Source organism: Camelus dromedarius, chromosome 8, assembly GCF_036321535.1.
Source record: "Camelus dromedarius isolate mCamDro1 chromosome 8, mCamDro1.pat, whole genome shotgun sequence".
Lineage (NCBI taxonomy): Eukaryota > Metazoa > Chordata > Mammalia > Artiodactyla > Camelidae > Camelus > Camelus dromedarius.
Genome location: NC_087443.1, coordinates 23,764,448 through 23,783,622, shown reverse-complemented (window position 1 = coordinate 23,783,622; position 19,175 = coordinate 23,764,448).

Below are 19,175 nucleotides of genomic sequence, written 5' to 3'. Positions count from 1 at the left end.
ATCCACTGTCTACTTTAATTACTTGATAGAGGTAATCAGAGCAGAAGAAAGCATTGCTCCTTAATATGAGGAACTGCTGTTTTATTTGACTGGACTCAAATGCTCTTTTTCTCCCTAATCTGATGGGACACTAAGTGATTTGACCTGTTTTAGAAGAGCTTAAGGAAAGGGGAACATAAATTACTATTTAATGTTCATAATTGTATGCCTTGTGACAGAAACAAAATTGAACAAAAATTGAAACATTGTAAGCTAAATATTAAGTGGTTTTCTGAGTTGATCTCCATGCACTGGCCAACTGCCTGTACTAACACTGATTTGCCAGTATTAATGTATTAGCAAATAAAATGAGAAATTTTGTGTCTCCTGAATAAAATTATTGACAGCTCTCTGCCCATTTAGCATCAAGAGCTTTTAGGGAGTATAACATGGTGATCTTGCCTGAAACACATTTTTTAAATCATAAAACCTTAGAATTGGAAGAAACATTGGAACACTCCCATTTCCAGGAAGGCAAACATCTCATCTCGCGTGCCAGCTTCCTCCGATGAAGACTGGCTTTGGGAAGCACCATGTTGAGACACATTATAAAGACAACTGCTGGCTCCAGACACTGAAGGTGCCTCAGAAGGTGGTTACAGGAGAGGAGTATCAGATCTTTCAGTAAATGTTAGCTATTATTATTATTTCTATTATAATCAATAAGAGTAAAAGCTTTTGAAACATTGTACTGTGAAGAGAAACAGAAGTGGGAGTTGTGGGAAGTAAGGTTAGACACTTTTCAATATGTTCTAGTTCTTCTTGCTACAAATATACATTTATACACAAAACAGTGTGCAAACAGCACATCTCACAAATATTACTTGAGATAGGAATAAAAATACCCGTGGTGCACATACTCTAAACTGTTACAACTGGCTTCCATTTTAAGATTTGAATAGAACCGTGATTTTTGATGTCCCTGGAAACATCGTTAAACAGGATTCACCTGTACAACCATTTAGATCAAAGAACATAGTTCTTTGGAGAGTGCTTTGAGAAGAACAGAGCTTAGAACTCTCCCTCTAAGCGACTAAACTGTCAGATGATTCATATTGTCATTGAACTATCACTTCTTAAAATAAGGATACGTTGTGGTTGCCTGGAAACCACTTCCCAGAACCTACCTCTGCATTCATGATGTTTCTGATCCAGAATTCTACATGAGGGTCAAATATCAAATATTTCCATAGGATGAGGGAATATAAAGTATCAGTAAGTGCAACTGGTAAACACCACCACAGAGTTGATCCCCAGAGCCAAGCAGTACAGAAGACTCCCCAAGGTTAATTTTCTAAAATGAAGTTTAAAAATCAATTTTTTTAAATTTTTAAAGTCAGATTTTACTACATTTCATTTCCTATCCCAGCCTCCAGCATCATATATATGCTTTGGTGTAGTTTTATGTTACAATCTGGTTTGATTTGACAGAGTGAAGGTAAGAGGAAGAGAAGAGAAAGTATTGGGTAATAATTGGTGTAAATCTCTTGAAAAGGAAGAAAGTAGGGACTTGGAAGAAAGATGGAAAATGGACTAGCCATAAAGAGAAGGATGGATGTCTGCTCAGTCAGAGAGAGAGAGAGAACTGGCACAGAGAGAGGTCGGTTTTACAGGCCAATGGTTCAAAATTGACAAAGATCCCATCCAATGTCTTCTATCCTCATCTGAGAATTAAGGAGAAGATAGAGGAATCAGAGTCTTGAAAAACAGGAAGATCTAAAATAATCTTGGAAGAGGGAATTGAGCAAAGAAAAATGATCATGAACAGAATGATTCCAACTGATTTTTTTTAATTGCCTAGGGAAAGAAAGGTAGCTAGAAAGTTGTGTTTATTAATTTTTTTTACCTAATGCTTTGAATTTTCTTAGTATGCAATAATAATATTCTGCCTTACTTTCTCTAATTTAATTCATATTATTAATTCTAGTTGCCAGAATGTTTAAAATATTACCTGCTGTTTCTGTTTGTAAAGGTATTTATCTATCATATTATGATGCTAAACAATATCTTTCTCCAACAAAGGATATTGTAACCAACTTAAAAGGCAAATGAACAACTAGGAAAACATATGTGCACCATATAATGTCACTGAAATCGGGCTTAATATGAAATGGACAATGCTCCCACAGAATATTGGGACATGCCTTGAAAATATAATTTATAAATGTGCAAACATCCAATTAAAATAGTAAAAAATGTTTAATCTCACTAATAAACAAAGAAACAAATTTAAATAAGACGTTGTTCTAACTATTAAATTGATTGCAGCTAAGTAGTTAATAATTCATGCTCTGGAATCACAGAGTCGCTCCTCTCTATGATTTAGTTTCCTTGTATTTACTGTGGAAATAACACTGATAATGCAGTGTTTATACAAGGATAAACTTTATTAATATTTATAAAGCATTTCTCGATTTGCATGGCATATAATCAGTGCTCAATAAATGTCAACTATTGTTATCATTATGGCTCTTAATGTTTTTGGCAAAGATGAAGAGACTGATATTACTCTGTGATGACAAAGAGAGGAAAACAGTTAATACTGAGAGTTTAAAATTATTATATTCTTTCTGGAGGGCCAGTTTGTGAATATGTTTCAGAATTTTCAACGTGCATACCCTTAAACCCTGGAATTTCACTTCTCAAGATTTATCTCTTCCTAAAAAAAAAAGGATAATTATGAAAAATTATATACAAAGGTATACCCATTGCAGCATTTTCATAAAAGCCCCCCCAAAAAATTAGAAACATTATAAATACCATCAACATTTTCCCCACTCTTCCCAGCAACACAAGATAGATCCTTCGATGGTTACTGAATATATCACCTGTGTTCGTACCTTAAGGCCTTTGTCCTGGCTATAAGGTCTTCCCTGATTACCGCATTACAGTCATTCTCCTTCCCCAATACTTTCTTAATGCCTCTTACTTACTTACATTAGTTAAGGTAATGGTGGCTGCTCTAAAGTACTGATAGCTCTAAGAGATAAAGCTCAAAATCTCTAGGTGTTAATAAAATAAAGACTATTTCATGCAATACAGTGCTGCAGACTGAACATTTATGTCCCCTCCAAATTCATATGTTGAAATCCTAACCCCCAAATCCACAATGTGATGGCAACAGGAGGTGGGTAATTATGTCATGAGGGCAGAGACTTCATGAATGGGATTTGTGCCCTTATTAAGGAGACCCAGGGAAGCTCCCTCTCCGCTTCTGCCAGGTGAGGACACAGCAGGAAGACCACTATCTATGAAACAGGAAGCGGCCCTCACCAGATACCAAATCGACCAGAACCTTGATCTTGGACTTCCCAGCCTCCAGAGCTATGAGAAATAAATTTCTGTCATTTATAAGCCACCCAGCCTATGGCATTTTTGTTAAAGCTGTCCCAACAGACTAGAACAGGAATTGGTACTGAGGTTGGGCTGCTGCTATGACAAACATCCAAAAATATGGAAGCAGTTTTGGAACTGACTAATGATGGGTAGAGGGTGAAAAAGCTTTGAGGTACATGCCAGAAAAAGCCTGTATTGCTGTGAATGGACCATTAAGAGAGATTCTGGTGAGGAACGGAAAAGAGAAGAGGAGAACTGTACAGAAAGCTTCAAGCTTGAAGAATACAGACGTCATCCTGAACAGAACGCTGGTAAGAATATGGAAGGTTAAGGCATTCTGATGAGATCTCAGATTGAAAACAGGAACATGTTACTGGACATTGGAGGAAATGAGATAGGAGGAAAGGGGGCAGGGCACAACCACTGAAGGAATGACAGCTGAGGACAGAACAAACTGGTTGGAACCAAGATGGCAGGAGATTCAACTTCCAACAGAACTTAGCCTCCTGGCACGCCCATGGGTGCCCATGACAGTTCCTAGGCTGACCATAAAAGGTCAAAAAGGGGCTAGGGGCCCGATTTATGGAAATCCCCGCCCCTTCCCCAAAGTAGATAGAATAATCCTCCTACTCATTAGCATATACAGTTACCGAGCTCATAAAAACTAACAACTCTGCACCCCGCGGTCGCGCGCTCTCTCTCTTGCCTTCTGAGACGGCCCACACTCTGTCTATGCAGTGTGTATCTCCTGAGCCATTTTCCCTTCTGAGTGAGACAGACCGCACTGTGTCTATGGACTGTGTTATCTCTCTAAATAAACTTGCTTTCACTTTACTATGTCTTGCTCTTGAATTCTTTCCTGTGGGAGGCAAGAACCTATTCTCGGACAACAGAAAGGCAACCCTTGTTATAAAGCGGCAAGGAACTTTGGCTGAATTGTGTTCGTGTTGCAGTGTTTGGTGCAAAGTAGAACTCGCAAGTGGTGAAATTAGATATTTGGTTGAAGGAGATCTCTAGGCAAAGGAAGGAGTGGCCTGGCTCCTCCTGAGTGCTCATAGTAAAATTTGAGAAGAGAAAAATGATTTAAAGATAGAATTGTTAAACAGAAGGAAACCAGAACTTAAAGATTTGGAAAATGCTCAGCCAATCCGTGTTGAAAAGAATGAGAAAGCATGTTTGGAGGGGACAGTAAGGGTGTGGCCAAAGGACCAGCTGATGAGATGGTAAGTCAACCATCTCTACAGGAGCCAGGAGATATTGTTCAAGACACTGGAAGAAGGATCCTGAGATCATCGGGGGCTGCCACTCCCGTCACAGACACAGAGTGCAAGGACCAGGAAGACAGAGTGGATTCAAAGGAGGGGCCTCGGATAACTGCAGGGCTTCAGGCTGTGCTGCCCAGTGCCACCTCCCATGAAGGGCTCCTCTCCCTGACCTCAGCCACCCGAGGTGCGACTCTGGGCCCCCGTGCAGTGTGAGCCACAGGGGCTGCACCTCCAAAGGGTGCAGGCAGCAAACCTGCAGGGCTGTCTTTCCTATCACACAGTGCACAGGCCTGACTAAATTCACCTAGATATTGCTAACTTCACCTAGATTTCAAAAGATGGGGTTGCCCAGCAGAGCCTGGGGCTCAGAACCCCAGCTGGGGTTTACTGGGTCTTTGTTTTATTTTTCTTTATTGAGATGTAAGCCTAACTCAGTAATTTTCAGTACTTCTGTTTTCTAAAGCATGCATTTTATCAGTTTTCCTGTAAAAATAATTTGAGTCATTCCTCATGCTTTGATATATTTGGCTTTCAATGTTAATCAACTTTAAATAATCCCTAATTCTTATATTTTATTTCTTATTTCACCAGGCCATATCTGGAAGTGGGTTTGTAGTTGTGCAATCAGTTTGGGGACTGTTCAATTTGTACTCAAAAAGAAGGTATGCTCACTGTATTTACTGAGTCGGCTTGGAGAAATGACTCAGAAGGTCCCACATTTGCCCCTGCCGGGGCCCTAGAGGGTTGGCAAACTCAGGGACAACTTTTAGGACAATTTCACCTGCCAGCAGCATGCAAATTTGACCCATCCCCTCCCAGGACACACACACAGGGCATTGTTTATTTTCCAGTATTTGTAGGTGACTCTTCTAATTATGGCCCTGGGCAGGCTGCTTATTTCCCCTCTGAGTTCCCAGGCTGTGGGTGGGTTTTTTGTGTCGCCCTTTCACTAATCAGTAGTCATGTCCAGGTTCCTGCCTTTTAAAGAGGGAACTTGGTCCCAGATCCTGCCTGCACATAGACTGGTCTTGATTAGCCTCTAATTTACATTTGGTCTTCTCACTCCTCTGCACAGTTAAACTTCACCTTCTGATCATTATTACGGATTCAAGTTTCCTTTGCACACAGCAGGGGTATTTCTTTTTCTTACCGTCAAGGTCAAATACACATCTTTTCACTGTTCTTATGTATGTGGAGTGAAGTCAGGTTTTATGCATCTACTCAGTCTCCCCATTGAGAAAAAGTGCTCTGACTTTGAATTCTAGGCTGTGGGATCTGATACTAAGGGCTAGTGAATACTGAGTTCTGCATGTGCCACAGAGTCCCAAATAATAATAAATACAGTAGCTAATTTACTGAGTTGTTTTAAGGATTCTGAGCCTAAAGTCCTCCCTCTGTGCTCCGTCAAGGGTGGTATGGCCCAGTGGTTAAGAGCGCAGACTCAAAAGCCAACTGTCTTCTTTCAAATCCCAGTTCTCATAATCACTGTCTGTCCTTGGGCAAATTACTTTGCTTCTTCCTTCCACAAAAGCAGTTTACAAATATAACATAATTATAACAATTCTCAGCACACAGTAAACGCTTGATGACTCAGGCATGATTCTGTGTCAATGCACAGAATGTGCAATGGCTTTTAATCCCTATTACTCTATGAATTACATACTATTAGGGTCCCTTAACACATTTCCTGGCACCACGCAGGCCACCAGTAAATATGTCGAACAGATAAAAGAATACTCAATATTTAAATGTGGAAACAAAAAAACTTAACGTGGGTGAATAATGCAGCTTGTGCCATACAGGTGATTAGCTGCAGAGTAGAGTTTCGATTGTCTGTTTTACTATTAATCACAAGCATTTCATCAGCATGTGGAAACCTCTCTCCAGCCATCTGTACCAGCCCGGAAAAGGGGGTTGTTCAGCTATAAGCATCCACGTTTCCCTTCCCTGTTTTTCCCTCCTACTGTTTTTCATTCCTCTTCCCTGTGCAGCAAAAGGCATTCATTATCTTTCATTATCTTCCTTCTTCCTCTGGACTTCTAAGATTGCCCTGCTCTTATTTTATACCAATGCCTTTGCTAATGTGACTTCATTGGGTGATTTTATTTCCCTTCTCTCTTCTCTAAACCAATAGTCTCTATCCCCCACCCCAACCCCCAACTTGATCATTCCACCAGCTTTCATTTTTCAGTCTCTTAAAGCCCAGGGGATAAGAGCCATCTGAACCTCTTCCTTTTATAATGTGTTGTTTCCCTCCCCAGCAGAGCAGTTTTCTTTACTGTGGTGGCAATTTCATCCCTTCTGATGCCATTTCTGCCAAAGTTTCTCCATCTGCAGAAGCAACTACAGCCTTTGACCAGGTGCAAGGATGTCAAGAAAACTTAAAGATTCTACTGGCATCTTAACCTTTATTGGAAAAGAATATGAAAATGAATATGTGTGTGTGTGTGTGTGTGTGTGTGTATAAATATACACATGACTGGGACGTTATGCTGTACACCAGAAATTGACACATTATAACAGACTATACTTCAATAAAATTTTTTTAAATAATAATAAAAAATAGAGAAAGAAAAAAAGATACTATTGGATGGCCAGCCTGGCGAGTTTCTAAAATGAACAGTGCCACTAACTTCTGAGGTTTCTACTACAGAATCTTACAGGCACTTTATTACAAGGAAAGCCCTGTCTTTCTCTGAATCTCATTTTGTTTGTTTTGATTTATGTGAAGGGTGTGCCAATCCCAGGATGCCCTGACAGTGGAAAGTGGGAGACTCATTTTCTTTGTATAGTGTAACAGAAACAAGAGTCACCACAGGGTGAGAACTGACATAAAGCCCATGTCAGGTTTGATCAAGTCTAGAAGGGTGAGCACCATCCTGAGATCCTGCAGGATGCGGAGAAGGCAACGTGCTCGGCACTGTTTATCTTTGTAACTCCTTAAATGTGTATGAAATCAAACCACATCCCCTCCTGATCACCCTCTCTTAGTCAGAGAAAGAAAAATGTTAGCATTAGAAAGGAAAACCTAACCGTCATTTGCTGTGTGCCTAGTATTGTAGCCCCAGGGCATGGGTCTTCTTGTAGATACAGGGATCTAGTAGATGAGTATATTACCTCCATTTTACCAATAAGGAGCATGGAATTTACCAAGATTAAGTAATTTAACTTAATGCCAGGGCCAGAATTAAAACGCAGAGTACGTTTTCACTGTATTTGCAGCATGTTTTCTCCCATTCTCACCCCGCCTCCTCTACCCATCCAGGGGTAGGTAGAACTCTCTCTAACAGTGGGCTACGTCTTCAGGAAACAGAACACCAGGGTACTATTACATTTGAAGCTCTTTGTCTGAGAGGCTCCCTTTTTTTAGGGACCCAGATTGAAAGCTCTCTAAAACAAGCATCAACCCAGATTAGGACCAGGCACCCAGCTTTTCCAGTCCTTGAGGAAGACTTGCCCTTCACTCTGAGGATCAGTTTTTGTTGAACCCAGAGAAACTCTCCTGTGTCTCAGGACAGTGACGAGCCCACAGGACCTTGCCTCTGCTGATGCCATGTGACCTGCTAAGGAGCATCACTCCGCACCCCCCTGTTAGCTTGGCCACAGGGCAATCCTGGACCAGGGTGAAGTGAGCAGAAGTGACGGCATGCCATGTTGCAGCATGAGTTATTATGTTTCTGGTAATTCTTATTCTTTTCCCTCTCCTACAAGTACAGCATTCAAATAGAGGAGGCCCCCAGTAAGTAATACAAGTAAAGAATTCATGTTACATTTTATGAGCCACGAAGATTTAAGGTGGTTTTTGTCACCGCAGCAGAACTAAATACTCTACGTACACCATGCAAGTCACACTGGCCTTCTCACTGGCCTTCAGACAGATCCACTTACTGTTCATGCTGCCTGAGAAGCTCTTCTCTTGGATGGCTTTTAATCTTCATTATTGAGATTTTGAGGCATCTATTCCCTCCCCATAGATAAATTCGCTAACAATCAAATTTACAAGACTTACCTCCTCCTTCTCTCTAGCCTCTTCTATTATTTTCTAGTGGTATTTGATGTCCCCTGCAATTTTGGTAAGTATGAATTTGCTAACTTGCCTGTTGTCCATCTTGTTCTCCACACTGTAGCTCCATGAGAACCAGTTACTGGTTAAGAGCACAGACTCATTAACCAAACCACCTATAATTCTGGTGCCAACACTGGTTAGCTGTCTGACACTGAGTAAGCTATTCAACTTTTTTTTCCTTTATTTGTAGAGTTGGGATAAGAATAGAACATATAACTCATTGGGTTGTTGTGAGCATTAAATGTGTCAAAATATGTAAAGCACTTAACCCAGTACTTAGCACAGAGTAAGTACTCCAGGAAGTTTGGTTTTGTGATGAGCATGGTATACTATTGAATTTCAGATCTGAGAACACCACCCGGGACCAGGTGGGGGCTTAATAATTATTTGATAAATGGATAGATGAATGACTGACTCTATGAAGATTTAGAAAATGCTTCTGATAAAAAACTAACTTGGGGTGAACAGATACACACTACTATACATAAAGTAGATGAATAACAAAGACCTATTGTATGGCACAGGAAGCTATATTCAACAACTTGTAATAATCTATAACGGAAAATAATCTGAAAAAGAATATATATATATGTGTGTATGTATAATTGAATCAATTGCTACACACCTAAAAATAATACAACATGGTAAATCAACTATAATTCAATTAAAAACATTAAATTAAATTTTTAAAAATTTTAAGGGAAAAAAAAAACTAACTTCATAGTTGAGAATTGATGGCAGTCCATGGAAGTCCAAGAACAATGTAAAACAATGGTTAGCTTAATTCCTGGCATTTTGTAATGATGATAATAATAATAATATTAACAATAACAACAGATCTCAACACTACCCTTTATTGTATCTAACAGTTATTTCTACCCACATTATTGCTCAATGGTAAGGCGGCTCTCAGTACTTTAGGAGAAGGTACAGACCTGGAGAGACGTAACCTGAATTATCCAAGATTTTGTAGCTTACTGGAGCTCAGTTTTGATTCGTGTTTCGTGGACTATGTTATGCTGCAGGGGGCTTGTTAAATAATCACTTCTTTCCTTGTTTGTTACTAGTCCTAATTCCAAATAGGATGGAAATTGCTGATCTGCTGTCCCCTTAACTAGGTGTGGCCGTGTGTTCCTTCCATTCCAGCCCCAGATTTAATACTGATTGAGTTTCAGCTTCATGGCAATCTTTATGCTGGGCTGAGGGTTTGGGGAGAAACAGCAGAGAAATCAGATATGTCCCTGGCCCTTAAGGAGTAAAATTATAGACACATCTGCTGTTCTGTAAAAGGAAGTAGGTGGAATGTGCTCTTTCCACTATGTTTTCTTCTAATCATTAGAACCATCTGTGCTTTATGGATAAACAGAGGCACAAGGATTTAAGGAATTTGCCCAAATTCATAGAGCTAAGGAAGCCAAGAGGCTAAGTTTCAAATATAAGATGGTGCATGCCTTTTCTACTGTCTTTCTGCTATGATGGATGATAAACACGTGTGTGTGTGTGTGTGTGTGTGTGTGTGTGTGTATTTGTTTGGTGAAGACAGGCCTGAAGACAAAGCTTAAGGGACGTGTACAGTAAGGAGCACATAACAAATGCATCTAAAGTGTGACTATTTCTCAAAAGATGTGCGTTCTGCACAGAATACTTTTGGAGCAATTCCAGGACCAGTTGATGTCCTTGTTCTTTCAATTGCATGGGTCTAGCAGCCTGGAATTCCAGGGCTTCTTACTTGATATTGCAACTGGGCAGCCAGGTGTGGCCTGGAGACTCCCCCAGCTGCTCTGCTGCAGGCAACCCTTCGTAGGGGCACAGGTCCGGCACTCCAAGTGCAACGGTGTGGTGTCCACATCCCCTTACTTACTCAACACCTGCTTCTTCAGTGCCTCCCTCCTTGCTGCTCCCAGCATGCGGTTTGTCAGGAACACAGCATGGACTCAGGGTCATAAATCATGGCTCACTTGGTAGAATTAGCTCCCCACATAAGGTGGATACACTGCAGGCTCCCCTCTCCTTTGCAGAGAGGCCACCTGAGAGGCATGTTGCTTCGGCATTATAAATCAGCATCAGACATGCAACGGCAACCTGACAGCAGGACAATTATTGTCCTGGAAATAAGAAATGCAAATTTCTTTTCCCTCATTGCAAAGGCAACTGGCAGCGGACTTAACTCTATGATGTTGATCAATGGCTTTCATCTGTGTCCTCCCACAGTTTATAAAATCCATGTGCCACCTGTCACCCTTCTTCCTCTCGGCTCAGGACTGAGGCAGTACGTGGCTTCCCTAGATGTCATGTGGGTCATCTGGGCCACCTTGAAAAGGTGGCCATTAAAATGGTAAATTTTGGAGAACAATTTTAATAGTAGCTATTTTACCTGTAAACTGAATCCTGGAGACTTCAACACTTAGGAGCTGTGTGACCTTGACAAGCTAGTTGGTCTCTCTGAGCCACTTTCTCATATGACAAATGCAGACAAAAATACCTACAGCAGGGGCTGGTTTTGAGGACAAACTGGGAGAATTTATCTTGTGTTTACTAGACTGTATTTAGTACTACAGGGGCCAGAGGGCGAGGTAAAGTTTTAGGTAAAAGGAGATGAAGAAGTGAAACCACACTAATGGATCAATCAAGGGACAGGAAAAATAGGAGTGGATGCTACCAAGAGATTGTCTGAGTCTATTTTTCACGTGGCAAATGACAAGCAGATCTGACTGAATAAAAACGGTTGATAATCACCAAAGGAAAAGGAGACGGGCATGGCCTAAACATCTGCTATGTTTCAGTCGCTGTGTGGAACCCTGATCACATGTAAATTACCTCTATTAGCCTTCATTTTTCCTCAATTCCAAAATAATCTCTGGAAGCTTACCATTGGAGGCATTGTTTTATTAGCATCATTGGTAGTCAGGGTATAAGAAGATTCTAATCCATAAATCATGTGAGATTTACATAAGATTATGATTTTGATGCAGGATTTCTGGGTATCGGAGGAAAACACACAGTTGAAGAAATCCATTTGCGACCCCACCTATGTGGAACCCAGATGCATCTGACACTTAAGACAATTGGAGGGCTAGCAACCATAAAATGCCCAAATGTACCAGGAAGAGTGAAGGACTTAGATTAGCCTCTGTGAATGGGAGCAAAGTTATAATTGCTGGCTCACTACTTCATCTTCCCTGATAACTCCACAATTTCTTGTTGAAGAATGTGGGTTATCATGACAGAACAACCCTGAATTGTGCCCTTCCAGGAATGTCCCGTTCTCTGTCCATGGACGTCCTAACATTGGCTCAGAAACCCAAGCAGGCATTGCAACAAGGGAGATTCCTGCAGTACTTGAACTTCAGTTGCAAGGAAGCTCGTACAGTTACATGAGGCCACACACAGCCATTAAGGCCAGACATATTCTGACTCTACCCGATGACTGATGGACCATGTGATCCACAAAGAGAGCTGCATATGCAGAGAGGTCTGATCCAAGCTTCGGACTTTATGAAAGAGCCTTGTAAATAGAAAGGTCCTCTATGAACACTTCCTTCCACAGTCAACTGGCTGGTTGTGACGATCAGAGCAATAAATGGTGTGTATATACACGGGAAGGGAGTAGGAATAATAATGGACTCTCCTTGAATCTTTGAGATAAATAAGAAAGTAATGTGACTGCTATGGACTGAATATTTGTATCTCCCCAAAATTCACATGTTGAAGCTTTAATTCCCTGATGTGATGGTATTCAAAGATGGAACCTTTGGGAGGTAACTAAGGTTAGATGAGGTCATGAGCATGGGGCCCTCATGATGGGATTGGTGCCCTTATAAGAAGAAGCACCAGAGAATTTACTCTCCCTTTTTCCTCATGCATGCACACAGAAGAGGTCATGTGAGCACAGTGGGTTGGAATCTGCCTACAACCCAGGAGAAGAGGCCTCAGAATGAAACCTATCTTGCCAGCACCTTGACCTTGAACTTCCCAGCTTCCAGAAGTGTGAGCAATAAAGTTTTCTTGTGTGAGCACCCAGTCTACAGTATTTTTTATTGAACTATAGTTAATTTACAATATTTTATTAATTTCAGGTGTATAGCAAAGTGATTCATATATATATATATGTATATATGTATTTACATATTCTTTTTCAGATTCTTTTCCATTATAGGTTATTACAAGATATTAAATATAGTTCCCTGTGCTATTAGGGAAATATATACAAGATCTTGTGGTAGATCACAGCGAAAAAAAAAATAACAATGAATATATGTATGTTCATGTATAACTGAAAAATTGTGCTCTACACTGGAATTTGACACAACATTGTAAAATAACTATAACTCAATAAAAAAAAAGTTAAAAAAAATAGTTCCCTGTGCTATTATAGTATTTTTTTTACAGAAGCCCAAGCTGACTAAGATGATTATTAGTGCTGAGTCTAAAAGCTTCATTCTACGTTATTGTCCTTGAAAAACTCATTTTAGGTTTTATTTGACAGTGGCATAGAGCAGGTTAGTAGAGAAAGCAGTGGGCATTTAGCAAAATATTCTGATACGTTAAAAGACAAGTGTGTCACCTCAAAGACTGAATCCAAGAAATGTCTTGGCAGGAAATTTGGGAGACATGATATGGTGAGAGCTGAGAACAGCCTTGATGGCTACAACCACCAGCATGGTTGCTACCCACACAGTGTTCTCATTCACCAATCCCTCACTCCCAGCTTCAGTGACATGGCCTGGAAATCTCAGTCATGCTGCTTGGCAGTGAGTTATATGAACAAGTATAGAAGGAGTACTAGGAGAAAGGACTGGGAAAACGGTCAGAATTTACTCAGACACTCAAACTGGAAATTACAGTTCTTTTCACCCAGACACGCATCCAGCCACCAGTGTCCATTGATTCTTTAACAAAAAAACCCTTCGAATTCTTTATTCTGTCTCCCTTTCCTCTACACTGTAAGGCAAGCTCAGCGAGGTTAATAAATTGAATAAGAATTGGCATCTGAACTCAAGCCCAAGTGACTTCACCTAAATTCATTTAGCTACACCCTCTGGTTTGTTTTTTTTTTGGTAATAAAGGAACAGATAATTGCTTTGGGGTTTCAGAAGGAGGTACTATTTGAACTGAAAGAGACAATAATAGCTTTTGGTAGTAGGACGCTTTGGAACTGGAATCAGGGTTAGAAGGAATATTACATATTAATCATGACATACACAGCAAGAGTGACAGTTAAATGCCTCGATCTTATTTAAGATTCACCTGTGTCTTTGTGCGGCTTCACAGCCTTATTCATTTTAATCACTGAATAGTATTTTGCTGTGTGAATGTGCCACAGTTTATTTATCCACTCACCCATTCAAAGACAACTTGGTTGTTTCTAGTTTTTACAGATCTGAAAAAAGCTGTTATAAGCACTTCCATGAAAAATTTTTGTGAACTTAAATTTTCAAATTAGTTGGGTAAATATCTACAAGCATGAGGTTGGATCATATTATAAGACTATATTTAGACCTGGTAAAAGACTGGCAAACTGTTTTCAAAGAGACTGTACCATTTTGCATTCACACTGTTGATGAGAGTTCCTGTTGCTCCACATTCTTACTAAATATTGGTATTGTCAGATTTTAGTCATTCAGTAAGTGTGTTTTTGTTTTCAAAAAAAAAAAAATCTCTACTGGGTATAGAATTCTAGGTTACCAGTTTTTTTTTGGACGTTTTCTTGAAGCATTTTAAATATCATGTTTCTTTCATTTCCCCTGTCTGAGGAGACATATCCATAATGATATTGCTAAGACCAATATCAAAGAGCATACTGCCTATGTTTTCTTCTAGGAATTTTATGGTTTTAAGTCTTTAATCTATTTGGAGTAAATTTTTCACATGCTATAAGATAGTGTTCTAGTGTTTTGTGGTTTTTGTTTGTTTGTTTGTTTTGTTTTTGCATGTGGCTGTCCAGTCTTGCCAACCCATTTATTGAAGAGACTATCCTTTCTCCATTGTATGTTCTTTGTACTTTTGTTATAAATTAATTATGGGTTTATTTGGGGGCTTTCAATTCTATCCCATTGATGTATATATCTGCTTTTCTACCAATACCATGCTATTTTGATTACTATAGCTTTGTAATATAGTTTACAATCAGGAAGTGGGCTATCTCCAACTTTGTTCTTTTTCCTCAGGATTGCTTTGGCTATTGGGGGTCTTTTGTGGTTCTATATACATTTTATAATTTTTTCGTCCTTTGTGTGTGAAAAATGGGGTTTTGGTAGGGATTGCATTGAATCTGTAGATGGATTTAGGTAACATGAACATTTTTTAAGTGTTAATTCTTTCAGTCCATGAGCATGGAATAGCTTTCCATTTCTTTTTGTCTTCTTTAATTTCAACAGTGTCTTATAGTTTTCAGTATACAGATCTTTTACCTCTTGGGTTAAATTTATTTTCAACTCTTTTATTCTTTTTGTTGTGATTATAAATGGGATTATTTTATTAATTTCTCTTTCTGATGTTTCATTGGGACTACCTCAAACTAAAAAGCTTCTGCACTGCAAAGGAAATCATCAACAAAATGAAAACAAACATATCAAATTGAAGAAAATATTTGCAAATCATATATCTCATAATGGGTAAATCTGATAGTCTAAAATATATAAAGAATTCATTCTACTCACACATATATGCATTATATATGTATATATATAATGGAATGCTACTCAGCTATAAAAAAAAAAAAGATGAAATCTTACTATTTGCAACATGGATGGGCCTTGAGAGTATCATGCTAAGTGAAATAAGTCAGATGGAGAAGGACAAATACTGTATGATTTACTCATATGTGAAATATAAAAAACAAACAAAAATACAAAAAAAAAAAATGAGTAAGCCAAACCAAACAAACAAAAACCACACAGATACAGAGAACAGAGTATTGGTTACCAGAAGTGAAGGGGTGGCAGGGAGATGACAAAATGGGTAAAAGGGGTCAACTGTATGGTGATAGATAGAAACTTAATTTTTGGTGGGGAGCAGGCTGCATTGCATACAGAATTAGAAATATAATGTTATATACATGAAACTTATATAATGTTATAAACCAATGTTACCTCATTTTAAAAAGCCTCAAAAATATTATTAAAAAATAAAGATACTATTCCACTGTCTGCTTGCTCACATTTTTTTCTCATAAGAAACCTGCATTCAGTCTTATATTTGTTCCTCTGCATCATGGGCCATTTGAGGGGTTTGATGGTCTTGAATCTGTGGTTTTCATCAAATATTCAAGAAAGGTCAAAAAAATGGAACTCTGGTCCTTGGTAATATTTTAATACAGCTAGATTGAATGTTCCCCCAAATTAACAGACTTTATAAGTCATCTCTGTCCCCTTTACTTGATCTATGGTGACAGAAACACTGGAAGTCTCAACCTGCAGCCAACGGGGAATAATCAGTGTCCACAGCGGCAGGAGGAGGACCGAGTAATTTCTTCAAACTATGATGAGAGATGGCTGCCTAACTTTGAGAATCCTCCTAGTAAAAGATTAGCATGTAACCTTCCTCTGTTCCTAATAGCTACCAGAATAGCACTGTATCATGGTGTGTCACCCCCACCATACCGCCACATAGAGTTACTGTCAAGAAAACACCATTCATGTTGGAGACTATTAGGAAGCGGTTGTTCTTGTTTTTAGGGGCTTTTAGGAGCTGCAATTTTTAGTATTTTAATTTGCATACGCAAAAGGATTAGCATGAAGGTATTCAGTCAGAAAGGTACGACTTCAACCAATAGGATCAACTTTACGGTCAGCTCCAATTCTAGTTGGAATCCAGAATAAAATCAGGGAAGCACGATATAGGATGAGATCACCAATCAGCATAAAACATGGTTACGGTTAAAATATTATCAAGGCCATATTTAGAATGGTGTCAGATGGACCTTGATTAGGATTCTGACTCCATCGTTCACTAGCTGTATTAGGGTTCAGAAGCTTATTCAGAAAAATAATAGAATTTTGTTTAAAGGGTGCTTATTATAACTGAGTGAAATGCTGTAGGTTAAGTGCTCTCAGAAAACCGCCTAATACACGCTGAGCCCTCAAGAACTGGCAGTTATTACTGACTAGGCAATGAAGTTGAAGCTTTAATTAGAGAGACAGAATGCACAAACTTGACTAATAGATTCATGGCTCTAAGGCTGGAATAGATTATTTTTCTATCCAAGAATTTAGGAATCTTTAAATCAGAGTCAAAAATGGAGTCAAGTCCTAAGAACAAAGTCAACAGCCAAGAAGCCAAAAGAAGTCTGTAGATGTTATGAACCCAGAATAATGAAGAAACTGTAGTAAAGATGGGATGCAGAGTGATGAGTTGGGAACCACGAAGGCAGAGATTAGGAGAAAATTTGAAGAGAGTTTTGGAGAGAAGTCTGGGGAAATTGTCAGGCACTGTGGTTGTGGGCAAGTCTTCCTATCCGTAGGTTTGTGAACTTGGTTGATCCTACTACCCTCACTACTCATGGGAGTGAGAATAAGATTAAATAAGATGACCATCCACAGAAATACCACAATGGCAGACCCAGAGTGGACCTCAGTAAACACGAGCTGTTATTATGATGATGGTGTTGGATGGGTCATGGGTAGCCTAGGCATTGTTCACACTTAGCCACATCTGATTCTGACCTTAGGGCAATAGAAATTCCAGAAGAGTGAATGTGGAGTTGAGGACACACAAAAAAAAGCACTGAAATGAAAAAAGTGTCCACCTGGAGAGCAGAGGAGAAGAATGTGTGAACACTGTGTTAGTGGTCCTAGTGCCCACCATGGCTGGATGGCTCAGCCATTTGTTCTCTCTGAACCTTTTGGAAATAAACATGTAGTCCAAGTTTGTTTCCTTTTATGCCTCAAAGTCTTTGCTTCATTTTTTGCCCTCTGGAGAGGCATGTGAGACTACAGAGATTCTACAGAGAAGTAGACTGAGCCTTTATCATGTGATTCCCACCTTACAGAGGAAGAGAGAAGTTCAGAGATACCTAGAGATTAGATCAGGGTCCCTCAGCTCCTGTGATTGAAATTTGAACCCGGTCACATTGCTTCATATGAGCTCCCACTCTTTTCCACCATGTTGCTATATAAGGGCCTTGTCAGATATTTAAACAGCATTGCCTCATGAAGGTGGTAACCCCCATAACACCAGACAGCAGGGCGGATGTTTGCTGGAGGTTGATCAGAGCTGTCAGCGAGTGAATTGCTGTCTCAGCATTGCTGCTGACGAACTGTCTGCTCCCTCGCCCCAGGCATCGGGAACAATGAGAAGGACCATCCACATGGCAAGTCTCCAAAACCACGTGATTACACTGAATTTGCTTTAATACCTAAGCCAGGCACAGCTAGGGCAAGGGTCTAGCTTTAGTCAGGATGAGCTGGGGGGCTGCCCACAGAGTTCACTTGATGTCCAAATCCAGACAGGGCCTGCTTGGCAAATGCCTTCCTCAGTTAAACAAACAGAGTTAATTACAGAAATTGCAGATTTCATCTTTTATTAATGAATGAAAGTGCATGAGGTATCACAGGGCATCCATGGGCATATGAGCATTTATGCCATGAAAGCATTTTGAGTTTACTTGAAGCTCAGTACTTCAGGGACACAGTTGGTGTCTGGCAGCCTAAAGCAAGTAAAATGAAATCCTTCTCTTTTCCAATTACATAAAGCTAAGTCATAAACCAGGAAGGTATTGTGTAAATCATCTCATCTACCATTTTTATTTTATAAATGAGGGGGCCGAGGTCTCAGAAGAATCGGTGGAACTTGGTTGAGGTTACTAAGCTAATCTCCAACCTGGTTGCTGGTCCAGGGCTTCTGTGCTGTTTACATCTGGGGAAAGTCACATGCATATAAGGTCCAAGTTCTTTCTCCCCTTATTTTTTTCTTTTCCTTTTGCTTTTGTTTCTCTTCCATTCTTTTATTCTCCAATTAATTGTTTAATAATTTTCTCATTCTTTGTCTATTTTGTGTACTTTTTCCTTTTCTTCTCTTTCAGAAAAGACAGGAATATTCTTCATATAGTGTGTTCAATGTGCAAGAATTTTTATTTCTTTCTGTTTTCAATGTTTGTGAAGTGGAAACCCAAAGAGAATAAATGTCTCATCCAAGTTTACACAGCTATCCAGACACACGCTGGGGCTGAAACTCAGCTTCCTTCACTGTTAATCTCATGGTTTTGTTTTACACTTTGTAAGCATACTACATTTTTTTCCATTACAGTTAACAATTGTGAGCCATAACTTTTATTATACTATTGGTAACATGACAGCAATTTTCTTTTTTCAATGCCTACCGAAACTCATAAAAAAGTTTTAGTTTTTGTGTCTCTGAACTTCCTAAAATTCTAAAAGAAGGGCTCACACCAATTCCATCTATGGGACTTATGGCAACTAATTTCAGAATTTACCAAAGGTGTCTATAAGGCATATCTTTTGTTCTGATGT